Below are 16,743 nucleotides of genomic sequence, written 5' to 3' on the forward strand. Positions count from 1 at the left end.
TATATTTCTCTTCTTAGGCTGTGGATATACATTTGTTAATGACTCTAAAAATATAAAAATCGGGAACGAAATTTTTGCAGAGTTGCTTAGCTTTTCATTTTTCTAGAAACGACAGTCGAGATTGCAAAATTCAAGTGAAAAGCAAGCCAACTGTGATTAACGCCTTGAACAAGTCAAGATATACTTTTTTTCTGTCATACCAGACAAGTTACATAACGTAAATATCATTCTTCTTGGTGCCTTTCCCGGTGTCAGCGATGCCTTTTCCGATGCATCCGTTAGTTAATACAGCATTAAAAATAATTGTTCCAGTCAAAGCTTCACGAAAATTGCTTAACTTTTTTATCAGCGAAGTATTACTTGATAACATTTCGGCTTTACAACACGATTGTTTTCTGCGACTACAAAACGTAAATTTAATTCTTTATGGTGCCTTTCGGATGCCACCGATACTTTCATTGCTTATTCAATCAGTAAAAGATAAATGTACGATCAAAACCTTTAAAAAATTGGGTTACATTTTATTTATCGAAGTAAACTGTTTGCATTTCGGCGTTACAACACGATTGTTTTCTGCAACTACAAATGACTTGTCTCTATATGAAGTATTTTAATACTTTAATTTGTTTCACCGCTGGCTACTCGTATCTAGGTCTCTTCTTTTTTCACTCGCCACCGGTCTAGTTGAAAACACACCCTCTATTTTAACATTTCTACGCTCATAGCTCGTGACGTGGAAACTACCATCCTAAACTTCTCTGTTACGTTCAAACTCTCAAGGTGGTCAGCACAGTCCACATTCTGGTGAATATGACAAGTTCACCGTCTCAGTTTGAGCTCAAATCTTTACAAAATGGCGGAATTAACAGAGTGCATGAAGGATTCCCTCTGCACAGTGACGTGAAGGAGAAGATGATCCCTATATTTAGCGCCTTCATAAATAATATCTCTTCAGTCCATGAAGACTTGGTAGCGGAACCAAGAGTAGCTTTGGACGAAAATGAACAAGAATTCCAGGAATTCTTAAGCGAGGTAAGATTTTATGTCGCTTTCAAGCTCCATGATATTGATGAGAATTGGTAAATTAAATATTGTTAAACTGGTGCAGATCATACAACCTTGATTGTGGTTGTTTTTTAATGTTTTTTATGTATTTTGATATTACTTCAAAGCTACTTGATTTATACCTTGATCAAATACTTTCTTTAATTAACTCTGGATAATTCATAATTTTCATGGATTGTGCATTCAGATATATTTTACAGTAATATTACATCATGTAGTTGTGTTCTTTACCTGTTTATCAGTAATTTGGTATGTTAGAGGCACGTTCTGTAGATTCATGCCAGTTTTTTTTGTTTCCCTGATCATTTCTCCCAGTTTACACAAGACATATTGTCAAGACACCAATTTTGCAATCTCTGTAATGGGAACTGTAACTTAAGTTCTATGTAAAACCCATGCATTTTTTCATGGTCCATCTCGCTCTGTGCACACTCTATGTACCTGCACTTTCACTGTCAATTTTTCAATGTAATTAATTCTTATTAAGTCAGAACTGATTATCGCATTTCTCTCACACAGGTGTTAGGCTATAAGAGACAGATCTCAAGCATTTTAGAGGTACTATCAAGGGATCAGATTAAGGTGGCATTCATTGGACAAACCAGCAATGGAAAGAGTACCACATTAAACGCCATATTACAAAGTGACTTCTTACCAATGGGAATGGGCTGTACTACAAACTGTTTTCTCAGTGTACATGGTTCAGATTCACCAGTTCCATATATTTTGGTTCCAGACAGTGATGGCAAAAAGAATATGGTATGTCTTTTTAACAAGTATTATAAGTTTCTCCTTTGTAATAATTATATGTATGATAATTTCCATCCATTTACCCCAGCAGCAGATTACCCGCATTGGTCAATTTTTGCAATAGCTAACCTACACCCAAAAACAAAAGAAAATTGTCAACTCACACAAAGTTCCTCTATTGTTTTTGTTGACATTATATCATTTAGCATGCAATGGATAAATTTCCACACTTCTTGTTTTTGATGTTTCTTCGAGATTGTAAAAATCTGTTCTTAAAAAAAAATCTATATCTTGAGATCAACTGTGGGAAAGAAATCACTTGAAATGGATATACATTTTTCTTAGAAACATTTCGCGTATAAAATATGATTTATGGTTAATAAATTGTATTTGATTTTTATAGCCTGACAGCAGATAAAGGTCCAAACCTCAATCAATCACTCCTACTGTTTAATTCTAAACTAGCAGTATTTCTCTGGTGTTTATATGGTTTTAGCAATTACTTTCGGTTTGAAATTTGATTTAGAAAATATCATTGGTACCTAAATTATCTTAAAGCAGAAAAATACTTATGAAATAAATTAAATAATACTCCAATTAATATATGTGCCATGTAAGTTAACCCTTTAACCCTAGAAGTGATTAACATTTAACTTCTCCCTATGGTATCCATACATTATCCAGAAAACAGGTGATGAGAATACTCAACTTTATCAGGTTTAAGATATTATCTTGACTGAACACCAAATTCTTGTAACCAATTTACAATGAAATTTGTAGCAACCAGAGAGAGAATTAATAATCAGATCTTGGGTGTCAAAGGGTTAATGAGTTGTCAATAATCATCATGATAATTACCTATTTTCTGCTTGTTATAGAAACAGCCATTAGATGAACTTACCTCGACCTTGTGCAAAGGAAAGCTTGATCCTGGCACTCTTGTTGAAGTGTATTGGCCAAAGTCTAGGTTTGATTTTGTTTTGTAATTATTATATCGTTCACATGTACTCCATTATGGAATTGCGCCCATTGAAAAACATCGTACGGGAAAATGCAAATAAGCTAGAAAAGGGAAAGAGAGCATGGGTAACTTCATGCAGGCCTGTCAATCTGACTGCCAATCTTGTAATCCCCCGTGTATGCCGTGTTCGCAAGTATTGTTTCTTGCTCAGACAAACGAAACATAGTGCTATTCATCAAAGAAGAGATAAAATTATCAGCATTATCTTGATTGGTCTATACTGTTTAAAAATCAGTCAGATGTAAAATAAAATTACCTTTTAAATGTTGGGTTTCAATTTGTGTTAAGACTGAAATGCAGCAGATTTATGAGGTTTGACCATCAATTTCGCCATGAAAGCAAAATAACATTACAGAAATATTCCTTTTTAGCCTGTTATTGCCATCAGTTTCAGATAACATGTCAATAAAGTCTATTTATTTTTCGAAAAGCTTAAGCATATGTTGTAAATTCCCACTCCTCACAAGTAGCATTTCATTACTTTCAAACAATACTAATTGCAGCAATTGTATCTCCATTGTCTTTAAACGGATGCAAAGTGAAATTTTACAACCCTGGTTTGGGATTTCTTCAATTCAGATCTTAAGAGACCGAAGGTGGTGGTAAGCTTTTGCAACCTTATTCCCAGGTCATTGTGCCTACAAAGCATCATGGGTACCCAATTTTTCCCAGGCAACACTTTTCAATGGGCGTGATGTTAGTAAAAGTAGAATTTAGTGCCCATTGTTGTACATGAATTGTTCTTGTCCAGGTTTTTTTCCAAAGAGATTAAGTTTGTCAACATTTTTTGGCTTCAAATTAATTCTGTTATTATGTGTTACACAGTGTAGACTTATTATAAAATATCTGATTGGTCAAGAGCATTCAATCAATATACAAAAGCAGAGGAAGTTGACAAGACAACCCAATATCTGCAGCAGACATTGCAATTGTCATTTGGAATTCATAGTCTGCCTAGTTTCCAAGCCCTTACTCCATGAAGTGTTCTTAAACTTTTGCAAACCCAGAGAGAGGTGTCTTCTTTTCCAGATTGTTTTTAACAGATGTGTAATTAAAACAATTACCAAATTCAGTTTTTACATGATATCATGAACTATTAAGCATGGTGTCTTTGTAGTCTGTCTCACCCTTTGGTTTTGGCAGATAACTTAGAACCCGGTATTTATAATTCAAGTTATCATGCTCAACTTCCTTCAGTAATTGTTTAATATACATACAGTAAAGTAAAAAGCTGTGTCATTTGTTTTTCAATGAGTGTCTTATAAGCAAAGGAAATGTACTTGTAGTGTTGAAAAGCTCTTGGATAGGCTGCTTCTTGTGTCTTTAAAAGATACAAAAACTTTCCAAACACAGTTCACGTGTTCTAGATAATGCTTTCACATTAGATCAGGGGGTTTGTATCATTACAAGAGAGTTTTACCTGTACATTATTATCACTTGTGATGGTTTCATTTTTGTAAAAATGTATTTTTTTTAACCTCAGATGTAAAATTTTATCAGAGGATGTTGTTTTGGTGGATAGGTAAGCAAAATAAATGTGATGAAATGCACTGTATAATTAACCTTTTGAGCCCCAAGAATTAAAATTCTCCTTACAATTTCACCTCTGAATAACACATTAAGATCCCAAGAATTAAAGAAATGATCACCAACTATAGATGCTCTGGACTGTCAGGCAAATTGTCTTTGTCTACTCCTAAGGGAATGTATAGAGATCAGTACAGAGAATATGCATACTAATATTAGGGTGTGAAGGTTAAAGAAGAACAAAGAGACAAAAGAACAAGAAAACAATGAAAACAATAGGTTCATGAGGTATTGCTCTGTTGTGACATGTTCTGTGTCTTCTACACCAAGAAGAAGCCTAAAATGCTATGTAAATAGTCACAGACAATTGTTATTTTAGTCCTGGTGTAGATGTGAGCCCTGATCTTGATGTGTGCATTGATAAGCACTGTGTGGATGCTGATGTGTTTGTCCTGGTTGCTAATGCTGAGTCAACACTTGCGTTTGCGGTATGTTCATGACCATTCATGTGCTATGTGTAAAGATACATCACATACAAACTTTAAATTTGATTGAATTTTTTTAAAATTTCAGTTGCTTTAAAATGTGACTTATTGTAGGAGAAATTTATCCAATCAGTGTGGTAGCATTCATACATTAAACCTTCCCATGCTTGTGGGGTAGTTTCTCATTTCATACCCTTGTCATTTGTAGGAGAAAAACTTTTTTCTCAAAAGGAATCAGTGTCTTTCAAGACCAAACATCCTCATTCTATATAACAGATGGGACGTATGTGCATCAGAACCTGATAAGATGGAGCTGGTAAGTGAGCACTTATTTGACCTTGATACCCATTTAAATTTGAAATCGAAAGATATCAAAAGTGAAAACAAAATACAACTTCGAGTTGTCTTTCATCTCTGATGTTCTCTTCATAGGAAATTGTTGCTGGAAAAAAAAGTACTGATAGATTCATTGTGGGGGGGAGGGAGGGGGTGGGGGTGTTTAGATAGAGGAGAAGAATTAATGTATAATGATGGGTGGGATAACAAACATTTATCCCATTTCCCTCCCCCCCCTCCAGACAACAACAACCCCTTGCCCCTCCCCCACTATTTAGATGATGGTAATAAAGTGTGATTTTTAAAATTTTTTTTACCTGTTTCTTTAAGGTGAAAAATCAACATCTCAGTCGGAGCACTAATTTCCTTGTTGATGACCTCCAGTGTGTAGACAAAGAACTGGCTGAAGACAGAGTGTTTTTTGTCTCTGCTAAAGAGGTAAGCTGCTGGATATTTTATATCAGGGTTTATAAGGATCAATTGCAAATAACTGGGGACAAGTCTTCAAGTTTTGTTATTGCTATGCAAAGAGACATTTGATACAGGACAAACCTATCAATTGCTCTATTTATTTTCCCACTTTCTTTTCCTGTTTCTGTTTTACCAAGACCTTAATGAGCAGAGTGCAGGAACACCAAGGAATGCCTCAAGGAGGTATGTGGCTGATCAAAATGTACATTCTCTGGAAAAAGCACAAACACATGGTTAAGTAAGATTTTTGTATTAAATCAAGTAACTAGCATTACCATGATGTTTTTCAGGTGGTGCCATTCACGATGAAGGATTTCTTGCTCGACAGATGCAGTTTAAGAACTTTGAGCACAAACTTGAGGTATTTTTCAGATAGCCAGTTGTCTGTTGGCAGATTACCCATGAACCAAAAGGGGCAAAAATATTCCAATGATTGTAGTGTGGAATTTAATGGCATTGTTATTCAGGGAGTGCAAATTTGCTAATGGTAACTTCACACAGGGGGTTTCCATTAAAGCTAGTTACACTCCGGGTGGTTTACTGCTGCCTTTAAGACCTTTGACTGCCATCCATTTAGCATGGAAAGGGGCCTTTTGACTGTACTTTTTTAATTTAAAGTTAAACACATTTGCTTGTCTAGAGTTTGTGTCAATTAATTACTCTCACTTCACAACATAAATTTTTCATGCTTGGTTTTATAGGAGTTTATTTCTCAGTCGCCCATAGAAACCAAGTTTAAACCTCTGGTGGCCAGTGGATCGGAAATTGCAAAAATGTTAACGGCTCGTATGGAACAAGTAGAGGGTTCTGAATTTCAGAAAAGGTGAGAAAGAGACAGATAATTTTCCTTTTGCTTGATGGTGATTTTAGTTACCTAATTGTTGGTTTTGCTAAGTTCATATGGTCTTTTTTGCTCAGATCTCAACTGGAGAAAGCTAAGAAGGAGCAAGGGAATAGACTGAAGTATGTGAGGGAACAGCTTGAATTATGTAAACGTGAGATTAAATGCCTGATCGATGAAATCACTTCTAAAGTTGCGGATCAGGTAATAAAATAACTACTCAAATGCTCTTTAGGAGGCTTAAGTTTAAAACTTGTGGTTTATTCAGTCTTGAATTATGTTAATTTTTAGTTTTTCACAATGTAAGGTTCCAGAACAGATTGGAAAGTACATAATCAAATGGATGACTTTATTTGAGATGCTTCTTAAATACTTGTTAGGTGCCTTTGATATGCATATCAAATTTACTTTGAAGTGAGTGGTAAAATTTTATCAAGAGTTTTCCTTAAATTTACTGCTAGTGCCTGAGTACACACAGATATGTACCTAATTTATAATAAGTATGATGACGCATAGTGGTAAGGATGAACACAAATTGGGACATAATCTTACAGAACTAAACTGTCAGAGCTTTTCCCAATTTCCACACCTAGAGTATTGCTACTCCCTCGAGATGGGAAGCCAGTCCATCCCATGCTACCCATCCCCCACCCTGACAGCATTTCTTCATGTTTTCCCAATCCCTTGTTTGTATCCATTTTTACTTTTAGGGCCTTTCTGCACATGCGGGCAAAACTAGAATTGTCCCTAAAAAATCAAAAGACAAATTTTGTCAAATTTCAAAGCCGTGAGATTTGGTCAGCACCTGATCTGTTCATAAGACTGGCCAGAATAGTTGCCAAAGGATTCCACCTTCAATTTCCAAGATTTATTCTAAGTTGTTTTGAAAATTTTAGAAACCCCAAGTATTGCTACAAAAGACAAATTTTGCCTTTCTAGTTAACTGATTTCAACAAAAAAAATCTAAACAAAATGTTTTCCTTTCTTTAGATAACTGAGGCTTTAACAGAAAAGATTGCTTAACTGGGCTCGCTGGTGAACGAGTTTGATCATCCATTCCCAGCTCATCCTGTGTTCCTTGGGACATATAAAAAGGTGAAAATTACTTGTGTAGGCAGTTTTGCTGCCGAGCAACAGCTGCAATGGAGGGAGAATTTGAAATTTAACACTTATCCCTGATTATGTCAATAGAATCTGTGCAATCACCTTGAGAGTGGCTTAAGAAGGTATATGATGGCTTCTTCTTCAAATTTTCTTGTGGTTTGTCAGGCACATAAACAAATGGCAGGTCAGTATTTAGGACCTACTCCATACTACATGAATGATATGTGAATATGCATGTGTACATAAGCCTAAAAATTCTCGAATGAGTATACAGTGAATTGCTGAATTATCTGGAGAAGTAACTCTGAAAAACAGCTTACGTCAGCTTACAGAACCAGTCTGACTTAAAACCTTCCACATCTTCCGCCACTTTGATCTTTCTGATCGTTTACATTGTTTTGCATGAGGATTTGATAGGTACTTGTCAAACCTGTCTATTAATGTCATCACGCCGCATCAATCAGAAGTGCCATTTGAGGTCAAACAGATTTTTCAAAAGTTAGGATTTGCATACTAGCCTTCCATCCTCTCCCCACCCCACCCCCGTCCTGCGACCCTCTTACTCTCGTCCCGCCACATTTCGTGCGGTCAGGATGATAAAAAGTTCTCCTTTCGTACTGAAATGCTTGGTACGGACAATATGCACTAGGGTCGCAAAACAACTGAGGTAGAGTAATAACTAATGATACATCATGAAGTCCCTCATATGTTAGGAAAAAAAAGGGGGGGGGGGGAAGGGAAAGAAGCCAACAGTAAAGAGGCACGAGTCTCTGGGGACCATTTAATATATTTTGGCCGTGGAGGGGGGGGGTGTGAAGAATTTAGGGGAGGATCACATTGTTTTCAGGGAGGGAAAGAAGGGGGGGGAGTAAGTCGTCACCGACAGAGTATAAAGTAGGACTGTAGAAAATTGACAACAACACCTATTTAGTACCAACGAGGGGGGGGGGGGGAGAGTCATAAGAATATTTCAGGGTCTTATAAGGGAACTAGTAAATTTTTATCGTGACAAGACCGACATCCTCCGACCCCACTCCCACTCCATGATAACTAATGACTGGTCCCTTAAGTATATATGAATATATTTTTCTTTTTTTCCAGATCTCTTTCGTCGGATTCTTTCGCCTAAAACACCAGAGTTATCTCTTGAGCTCGTCACTCCAGCGTGAGTATTGTGTTCCTTCGCTTATCAAACTCTAACATCAGTATGTATATTCTCTGTACTATAGTACATGGTTTGAACCTAGGGGTAACATGCAATAGTGTAGTTGGATCGTCCTGGTGAGTGTAGTCCTGAGAAGGACTATTGTCGGTAGTAGTGACTGACGTTTCGACAACCTGAGCGGAAGTCATCTTCAGAGTCAAGCCAAGAGTCACTTGACGTTCATCTTCTTTTTCTTCGTGACTTGATTGTGTGACTTCGGGGTGATATTGTAAGGAGAAATCAGATGCAGGTTAAGGGTTAATATCTACTAACTCGGTATAATAAGACATCAGGACTACTGGCTTTAGGATAACTGCAGACTGCCGAGTGGGTACAAAATGCAGACAGAGAATTTAAAGTGTTTTTTTCGTATGCTATGTGATAACATGTCATCTTACAACTTACCAAGCGTCACGCAATCGCTTTTCTGCGATCAGCTTTCACGATTATTTGCACTATTGTGGAATATTCCTGGCCCGTGTCTTGGTCAAAATCGTTCTTAATATAATCTCAGGCCTTCATATAGTCTTCTCACTTTGCGTGCGAGTTGGTCGGTGTTATGTCTGTACAGATTTTACCAACTTAATAAAGGTAGGTGTAGATGTAAATAAGATGTCACTATTGAATATTTAACACGCGTAATATTCGAGAAACAATTGACAGCTTTGCACGTCGTCTGTATTATCATCTTTTGAAACGGTGTGTGTCTATTTTGTTGACTAAAATGCAGACCAAGACCAAAACGGTTCCTTCGACTTGATATGTTTTTAACGTTAGTAGATCACATCATCTTACCTCACCTCCGTAAATTATTCATTCCAGTTAACAGAATCAAATAAACATGCTAACGATGATATATGAATTCGTCCTTGGCCGAACACAAACGACTCCACAAGATCACTTTCTCCAGGCATCGAAAATATTTCCATTCGTGATGATGACTCCATTTTACGAATCACGCGTTAATTCTTTGAAATTTGAACACCTCTCAAACCAAAGAACAAAAATGATGCTCTAATTGGTGCGAGATACATACCCTAATGCGGCAATCTGATTAGTATAAGATACATACCCTAAACGATCTGATTGACGCAAGGAACATAGAGTTATTCTTATTTTTGTTTTGTGAGTTTTTTTTTTACTTTTAAAAAAAAATAACATCTATGTTAGCGTACAGAGAGTGGTATGTTGCTCGCACCAATCAGATCGTTTATGGTTGATCCTGCCAGTAGTCATATGCTTGTCTCAAAGATTAAGCCATGCATGTCTAAGTATAAGCACTAGTACTGTATAACTGCAAATGGCTCATTAAATCAGTTATCTTTTATTTTGATTGTACCCTTACTACTTGGATAACCGTTGTAATTCTAGATCTAATACATGCGAAAAGTCCCGACTATCTGCGGAAGGGATGTATTTATTAGAGTAAAAACCAATGCGGGTTCTGCCCGGTGTTGTGGTGAATCATAGTAACTGATCGAATCGCACGGCCTGTGCGCTGGCGATCTTTCATTCAAATATCTGCCCTATCAACTGTCGATGGTAGGGTAGTGGCTTACCATGGTTGCAACGGGTGACGGAGAATTAGGGTTCGATTCCGGAGAGGGAGCCTGAGAAACGGCTACCATATCCAAGGAAGGCAGCAGGCGCGCAAGTTACCCAATCCTGACTCAGAGAGGTAGTGACAAGAAATAACAATATAGGGCTTTTGCAAGTCTTGTAATTGGAATGAGTACAACTTAAATCCTTTAACGAGGCTCTCCCAGGAGCATGTCTGTCTGAGTGTCTTGTCAAACACCCATCGTGCGAATCCGCGTGCGCGTCCGCCTGGTCCCCGCCTGTAGCGGGTGGGGCCGGGACGCGCCCGCTAGAAACGAGTTCGTGTGGCGTTGAGGGTCGCGGTCGAGATGACCGGTCGTGCGCTAGCCCTGGTGCTCGGCCCGGCCGGTCGGTTTACCGCGTCCCTTCAAATTCAGGGAGAAAGATCCGCCAAGCGACATCCGTTGTCGCACGGGGATCATAGAACAAGAATCCCTAACCGGCCACGGTTCTATCGCTTTGACGGAACAAATCTTTTTCCATTCGATTCTTTTTTTTCCGCTGCCGCCAGGTAGCGGTGGCGGCATCTCAAAGGAAAAAAGGAATCGCCTTTCAGACCTCAGATCTGGTAAGGCTGCCCGCTGAATTTAAGCATATTAATAAGCGGAGGAAAAGAAACTAACAAGGATTCCCTCAGTAACGGCGAGTGAAGCGGGAAGAGCTCAAATTTGAAATCTCCGATGCCTGCATCGGCGAGTTGTAGTTGCGAGAAGCACTTTCTAGGCGGAGGAGCCCTGCCTAAGTTGCTTGGAACGGCACGTCGCAGAGGGTGACAACCCCGTCTGTGGCAGGGCCGGCCGCCCACGATGTGCTTTTGAAGAGTCGGGTTGTTTGGGAATGCAGCCCAAAATGGGTGGTAAACTCCATCTAAAGCTAAATACCGGCGTGAGACCGATAGCGAACAAGTACCGTGAGGGAAAGATGTAAAGAACTTTGAAAAGGGAGTTAAAAAGTACGTGAAACCGTCAGAGGGAAACGAATGGACTCAGCAATGCTCCCTTCGAGATTCAGCCGGCGGCTCGGGGTTTGCGGATCCGAACGGACCGTGGTCCCGGGCACGCGTCTCGCCGCCGTCGCACTTCTCTTGGGCACGCGTCAGCGTGGGTCGGAACTGGGCGTCGGAGGTAGGTCTGGAGTCTCGGCTCAGGACTGTTAGAGCCCGGCTCCCGCGGCTCGGGTCCGACCGAGGACAGTCGCAGCGCGTGCTTCTTGTGGCTGGATTTCTGGATTTTTTCAGGCAGATAAAAGAAATGATAATCGAGTGACACTGCCTTCTGACAAAAAAATTGTAAAGTTCTTAAAGATTCCCGCTTTCAAAAATTCCCCATTTTGAAGATTCCCGCTTTTAGAGATTCCCCGTTTTAAAGATTCCCGCATTTAAAGATTTTCCGTTTTAAAGATTCCCGCTTTTAAAGATTTTCCGTTTTAAAGATTCCCGCTTTTAAAGATTCCCCGTTTTAAAGACTCCCGCTTTTGAAGATTCCCGCTTTTATAGATTCTAGTGAGACCTTCGCTAAATCATTTGATTCTTTTGCTATTTTGAGTTCCCGGAACGACCCGTTTCGAAATAAACGCTCATTACACAAGCCATCTTTTGGAGTGGGTCTACCGCAAACGGTGTGTGGGTCTGTGTGCTTGAGCGTAGAAAAGATGACACCATTCGCTAAGATATTCGACAAATCCGCCATGTTCGACATGGTGGGAAGAAGGTTGTGCATCTATTACGTGTCAGCGGTATACCCCATTGCACGTGACTGAGCTTTGTGGAGAAACCCGAGGGTAAACCTATAGTCGGTCGCCCGACTAAAAAGTAGATGTAAACGAGATATCACTATGGAATATTTAACCCGCGCAATATTCGAGAAACAATAGACAGCCTCTCACGTGGTCCGTACGTTTCATATATGTTCATTTTGTTGACAAAAATGTGGACCAAGACCAAAACTGTTCCTTCGATTTGATATATTTTCAACGTTCAGGGGTGTACACACACTGATTTTTACATATGTGCCTTATATTGTTATTGGCTTACATGAGAGAGAGGCGATTTTATAGGGAAAGGCGAAGCGTTACTTTCGTGACTGGCCATTTGTTTACTTTTCTATGGTTTTATCTCACATCTGTTTGGTGACTATACAAATATTAATATGTGAAAATCAGACTTTATAAAGGCTTGAAATTCTATTAAGAGCGATTGTGGCCGCTTTGTCAAAATCCAAATGCAATGGCCGCTTTGTTCAAAGCAAAAGATATCAAGAAACGGGCAAGGAATATTTCACATTAGTGTAAATGATCGTGAAAGATGAGTGTTACCAATATTTTGCTGCGAGAGCAACATTTGATGCCTATGCCCACATAGCCCACCCTCCGCCTCACAAACACGCACACGCCAACAGAAAGGACACTGTCTGCCTAATTACCTCTGCCCCTCCCACCTCCAGCCCACACAAACTTTTTTCCAATTCCCATCACGACGAATGCACAAGTTTTCTTATCACACAACTGCCCAAAATATAGAAGAAAATTTATTCCATAAGTCTTGAAAGTCTACATAAACCGAATTCAACTGTATCTATATTCAACAAGTCCAAGAAATCAATAAAAACTTCAGCCTTAACATGTACGAGCTGGCTCCAAGAGCCCTTTGATCTTGTTACTAATTTCTTTATCTTGTTTGTTTATTGTAGTCTTGATTTCCAAGCGAATTTCAAACTGACTGTGACCCGTCTGTGCAATGATTTTTGTGGAGATGTGGAGTTTCACTTCTCTCTTGGCTGGCAAGCGATTTTGAGGAAGTTCTTGGGGCATCTACATGCTGAACAAGTCATCGCTGTGGATGCGAGAGTAAGAGAACTTATTTAGTTTTGAAATAACAAATGATGAAAAAAATACTAAGCCTAGTCAGGGAAGAGTTATTTTCGAAGGAGTACTTGAAGGGCATTAAAATTTTTGTAATAACTTTCGAAAGGAAACTGTTTAATGTAATTCTATTTCAAACGGAGGAAATTGCTAAAAGCCATTTCTGAGTTTTTTTTTGATCCACGATTAACTCCTCTGCTCCATCGCTCCAGCCTTCCATATTTGATAGCCGTTTGAGTGCTCGACCGCCGGAAAATACAACATGGATGAACTGTACTCCAGAATGATTAAAACGCTTACTCCATATCATTAAGTTAGGAAAAGGAAAGAAAAAGGCGTTGGTTCTGTAGCTGATCACTTTAAAATACGCGATAACGTTCTCAAAGAAACTAGGAAAACACATGTTTTTGAAGAAGGTTAGGAAAAGAGAGAAAAAGAAAGAGAAGGAAAATTTGCTTTCACTTAGAATCGATCCTCAAACTTTTCGTTTGTGAGGTGAAGTGCAATCCATTGCGCCACAGGTTGGATGGATATGTCGCCCCTCGATAATTTATTTTCGAACTGTAGTGGCTCATGGCAACTTCGGTTTTGTTTAAGATTCAGCGAAATGTGCAGAGCTTGGTACGTACCGCACCAGCTGTCGTGCGATGGCTAGCTTCACTAATGACACTCACTGCTATACTGTTAATCATAGTTGGAGGACTGGTAAGGGTTAAAATTTCTTATTGATTTAGAGAACCTGAGGCATAAAACACAGCGGTCAAACGTCGGGCATGCACGAGGGGATCAATTCTTTCCGGCCGTGCTTCAATTTCCCGCGTAAAATTTCAAATGAAAACATAAGAAACAACAGCTGTCTTGCAAAGTGAGCGAAAGAGAATCGATACGATTATAGAAATCTGCCAAAGGAAACAGAAGCAGGGAAAAGGAAAGCGAGAGACTTTTCTTACACTAAGCTTTTTCAAGTATTGGTATCCTATTGATTTACCGAACTGTTTTGAGCTTTACCAAAAGAAATTGCTTCTGAAACACCATAACTTACTGGCTTGTGTGGTTGTTGGTAACTCGTGTCAGACAACTCCTATTTGACATTTCAAAGCGCACCACCTAGTCATTACAACTTTCACACGTGCGTATACGTTTGACCGCTGTACAGACATGGTTGCACCTCTCAAAAATGTGATTTAAGTTTCCACGCAACATTAGATGTATGTATGCCTATACGAAGCGTCCATTTCAATTCGTGTTTCTCCAATTGCAGATTTGGAAGACTGTAGGATGGTGGTTAACGGCTTTGTGTGGTGGGTTATACAGTGGAGTGTATGTAATTCAGAGGGTATGTTGGGCCGCTGGTGCCAGAGATAAAGCTCTCAAACGACAGTTTGTGGACTACGCTTCTAAAGAGTTTCTGTCACAAGTCAGCGACATTGCCGCTAAGTGCAGTGGACAAGTGCAACAGTAAGTTTGGCTTTCATGGGATTTTTGAAGCGTCTTTGATGTGATTGTTGGTCAAGCTCTCTAGCACACAGCAGAGGGTAAATTCACTTGACTTGAAACTGAATGTTGAAACGGTGCCCTATGGTTAAAGGCTGGAAGTGTTGATTGGATGTAACCAGGGTAGTAACTTAACGATTCTAGAATCGTCTATGGCTGTTTGATTTTGCACCCATTCGGTACGCCATTCTAAGCATGCAAAGCCTTAAGTGCTGCTCTCGCTAAGAGCGGTTCTCTCAACTTCTTGTAGGAAAAAAGTTTTCTCCTATTTTTTGCCCATGAAAAGGGTTTAGGACAAGATAGAATTCCGTGAGCTATATAAATTATTGCAGTCGCTGCGCGCTGGACAAAATCTGTGAAATTTGCACTTTTGATCGCCGTCCACACGGGTGGTCTGGCCAAAAATCGTTTTTGGCTTGTGGCGACGCAAAAGAAGAGAATTGGAGAACAACTAAACTATTTTTGAAACATGTATCCGAAACCCTTTTCGTGGGCAAAAAATAAAAGAAAACTTGCTTTGGACGGCAAGTCGAGAGGACCGCTTTTAGCGAGAGCGGCACTTAAGTGTCTTCATCTCTGCCTTACTATTATTTCTGTGCCAAGAAGACGATGTTATTTGATATTAAAAGTGTTAATTCAATGCTCTGTTCAGCCTGACAACTGATTGATTCTGCAGATGAACTTTTACACCTCAATTGTCTCTGGTTTAACTGAACATCACGAGTTGAATAATTCCTCATACTTGTTTGCTGTTTTGATCTTATTATGAGAATTACTGCGTATTAATTCCTTTAGTTCATGATATGCGGCTCGGCAATAAGATACATAACAAGGCAAATCCGCAATTATTTTGAAAACTTGTTATTGTGTACTTCAGATAAAGAAACATTTAATTTTATTTTATTACAGAGAACTGACGTCAACCTCCGCGAAGTTTGAGTCTCTGGTCCAGAAAGAAGTGGAAAATTTGGAAAGAAAGAAAGCCGAACTTTATGAAAAAATAGCAAGCCTTGAGAAAATCGAAAACAATGCGAAAATGTTAAGGTAATTCTGTCCTATGTATTGGCAATAAATTAATGACAACAGCTGTAGCAGAGACTGAAGTTTAGGGAGGGAAGGGGGAAAAAAATCAATAGTGAAATGGGGGTGGGGTGGGGCAAAATGATTTTCTTCTGAACCCAAATGTATCATAACCTCCCTCTTCACCTTGGGTTGGCATTTTCTCTCGCTCAAGGGAACAAGATGGCATGGATAAGGGATTACCTACGGTTTCTTAGACCGGCATTCCTAAGAAAAGATTTTGGGAAAATAATAGGAAGGGGGGGGGGGGGAGAAGTGGAATTACCTCTTGCCCATATACCACCCTTTCATCGTAGGAAATATTTTTTTGTCAAGGGGAAGGGGATAGTAGGGATTGGAGACTACCCTCTATTCCCCTTCACAGACAACCTCGTCATCCACAGAAATGGGAGTATCGTTTGTAAACATTAGCGTGGGGAGTGTGCAGCATCAGAAGTTCTAAGTGAGCTCGCTTTCTGTCCTTAGGAAAAGAGCAAGTTGGTTCGAAACCAAACTATCCCGATTCCTCAATGAGTTTGGTTTGGAAAAGAGCAGGATTTGAAATCTGATGAAGTAGGACGCCCTGGAATATAGGAGTAGAATGCAAAACACTATTAACCCTGTTTGTAAGCTAGCGAGGACTCAATTTACAGCCTAAAACTTCTGAAAATCTAGTCTATAGCTTGCGTAACTGGAAAGTTTTGGTTGGCCAATGAAGATTTATCCGGCGGACCTGTAGTTTCCCATTCCCATTTTCACATTCCCCTCGTGACTTCACCGTTCATTCGCGCGGTTCTGTCACCCAAAACTTCCACAACACTGTTAGTTATGCAGGCTTTAGGTATCTCCTTAGTTTACTTTTCATGGCCATTAAGCGTATAGATCTACCTAGAAAAAAGCTTTACATCCAGTTAAAAAAAAAAAAAAA

General features: G+C 39.2%; 1 pseudogene across 1 annotated transcript in view; it reads left to right on the top strand.

The window, feature by feature from the left end:
• Window positions 1–810: 810 nt before the first annotated feature.
• LOC149043521 (mitofusin-2-like) overlaps window positions 811–16,743 on the top strand; it is a 16,960-nt pseudogene continuing 1,027 nt past the window's right edge. Inside the window, exons 1-19 of the transcript XR_016187843.1 lie at window positions 811–1,032; window positions 1,585–1,824; window positions 2,694–2,782; window positions 4,320–4,358; window positions 4,743–4,851; window positions 5,057–5,164; window positions 5,515–5,622; window positions 5,793–5,838; window positions 5,946–6,016; window positions 6,357–6,478; window positions 6,574–6,700; window positions 7,487–7,591; window positions 7,688–7,784; window positions 8,702–8,765; window positions 13,091–13,247; window positions 13,860–13,967; window positions 14,524–14,720; window positions 15,666–15,800; window positions 16,302–16,743. The exon at window positions 16,302–16,743 is cut by the window's right edge and continues 1,027 nt beyond it. The product of XR_016187843.1 is annotated as a mitofusin-2-like (transcript). The remainder of the gene's footprint in view (window positions 1,033–1,584; window positions 1,825–2,693; window positions 2,783–4,319; window positions 4,359–4,742; window positions 4,852–5,056; window positions 5,165–5,514; window positions 5,623–5,792; window positions 5,839–5,945; window positions 6,017–6,356; window positions 6,479–6,573; window positions 6,701–7,486; window positions 7,592–7,687; window positions 7,785–8,701; window positions 8,766–13,090; window positions 13,248–13,859; window positions 13,968–14,523; window positions 14,721–15,665; window positions 15,801–16,301) is intronic.

Source organism: Pocillopora damicornis, chromosome 6, assembly GCF_964200805.1.
Source record: "Pocillopora damicornis chromosome 6, jaPocDami1.2, whole genome shotgun sequence".
Taxonomy (NCBI): Eukaryota; Metazoa; Cnidaria; class Anthozoa; order Scleractinia; family Pocilloporidae; genus Pocillopora; species Pocillopora damicornis.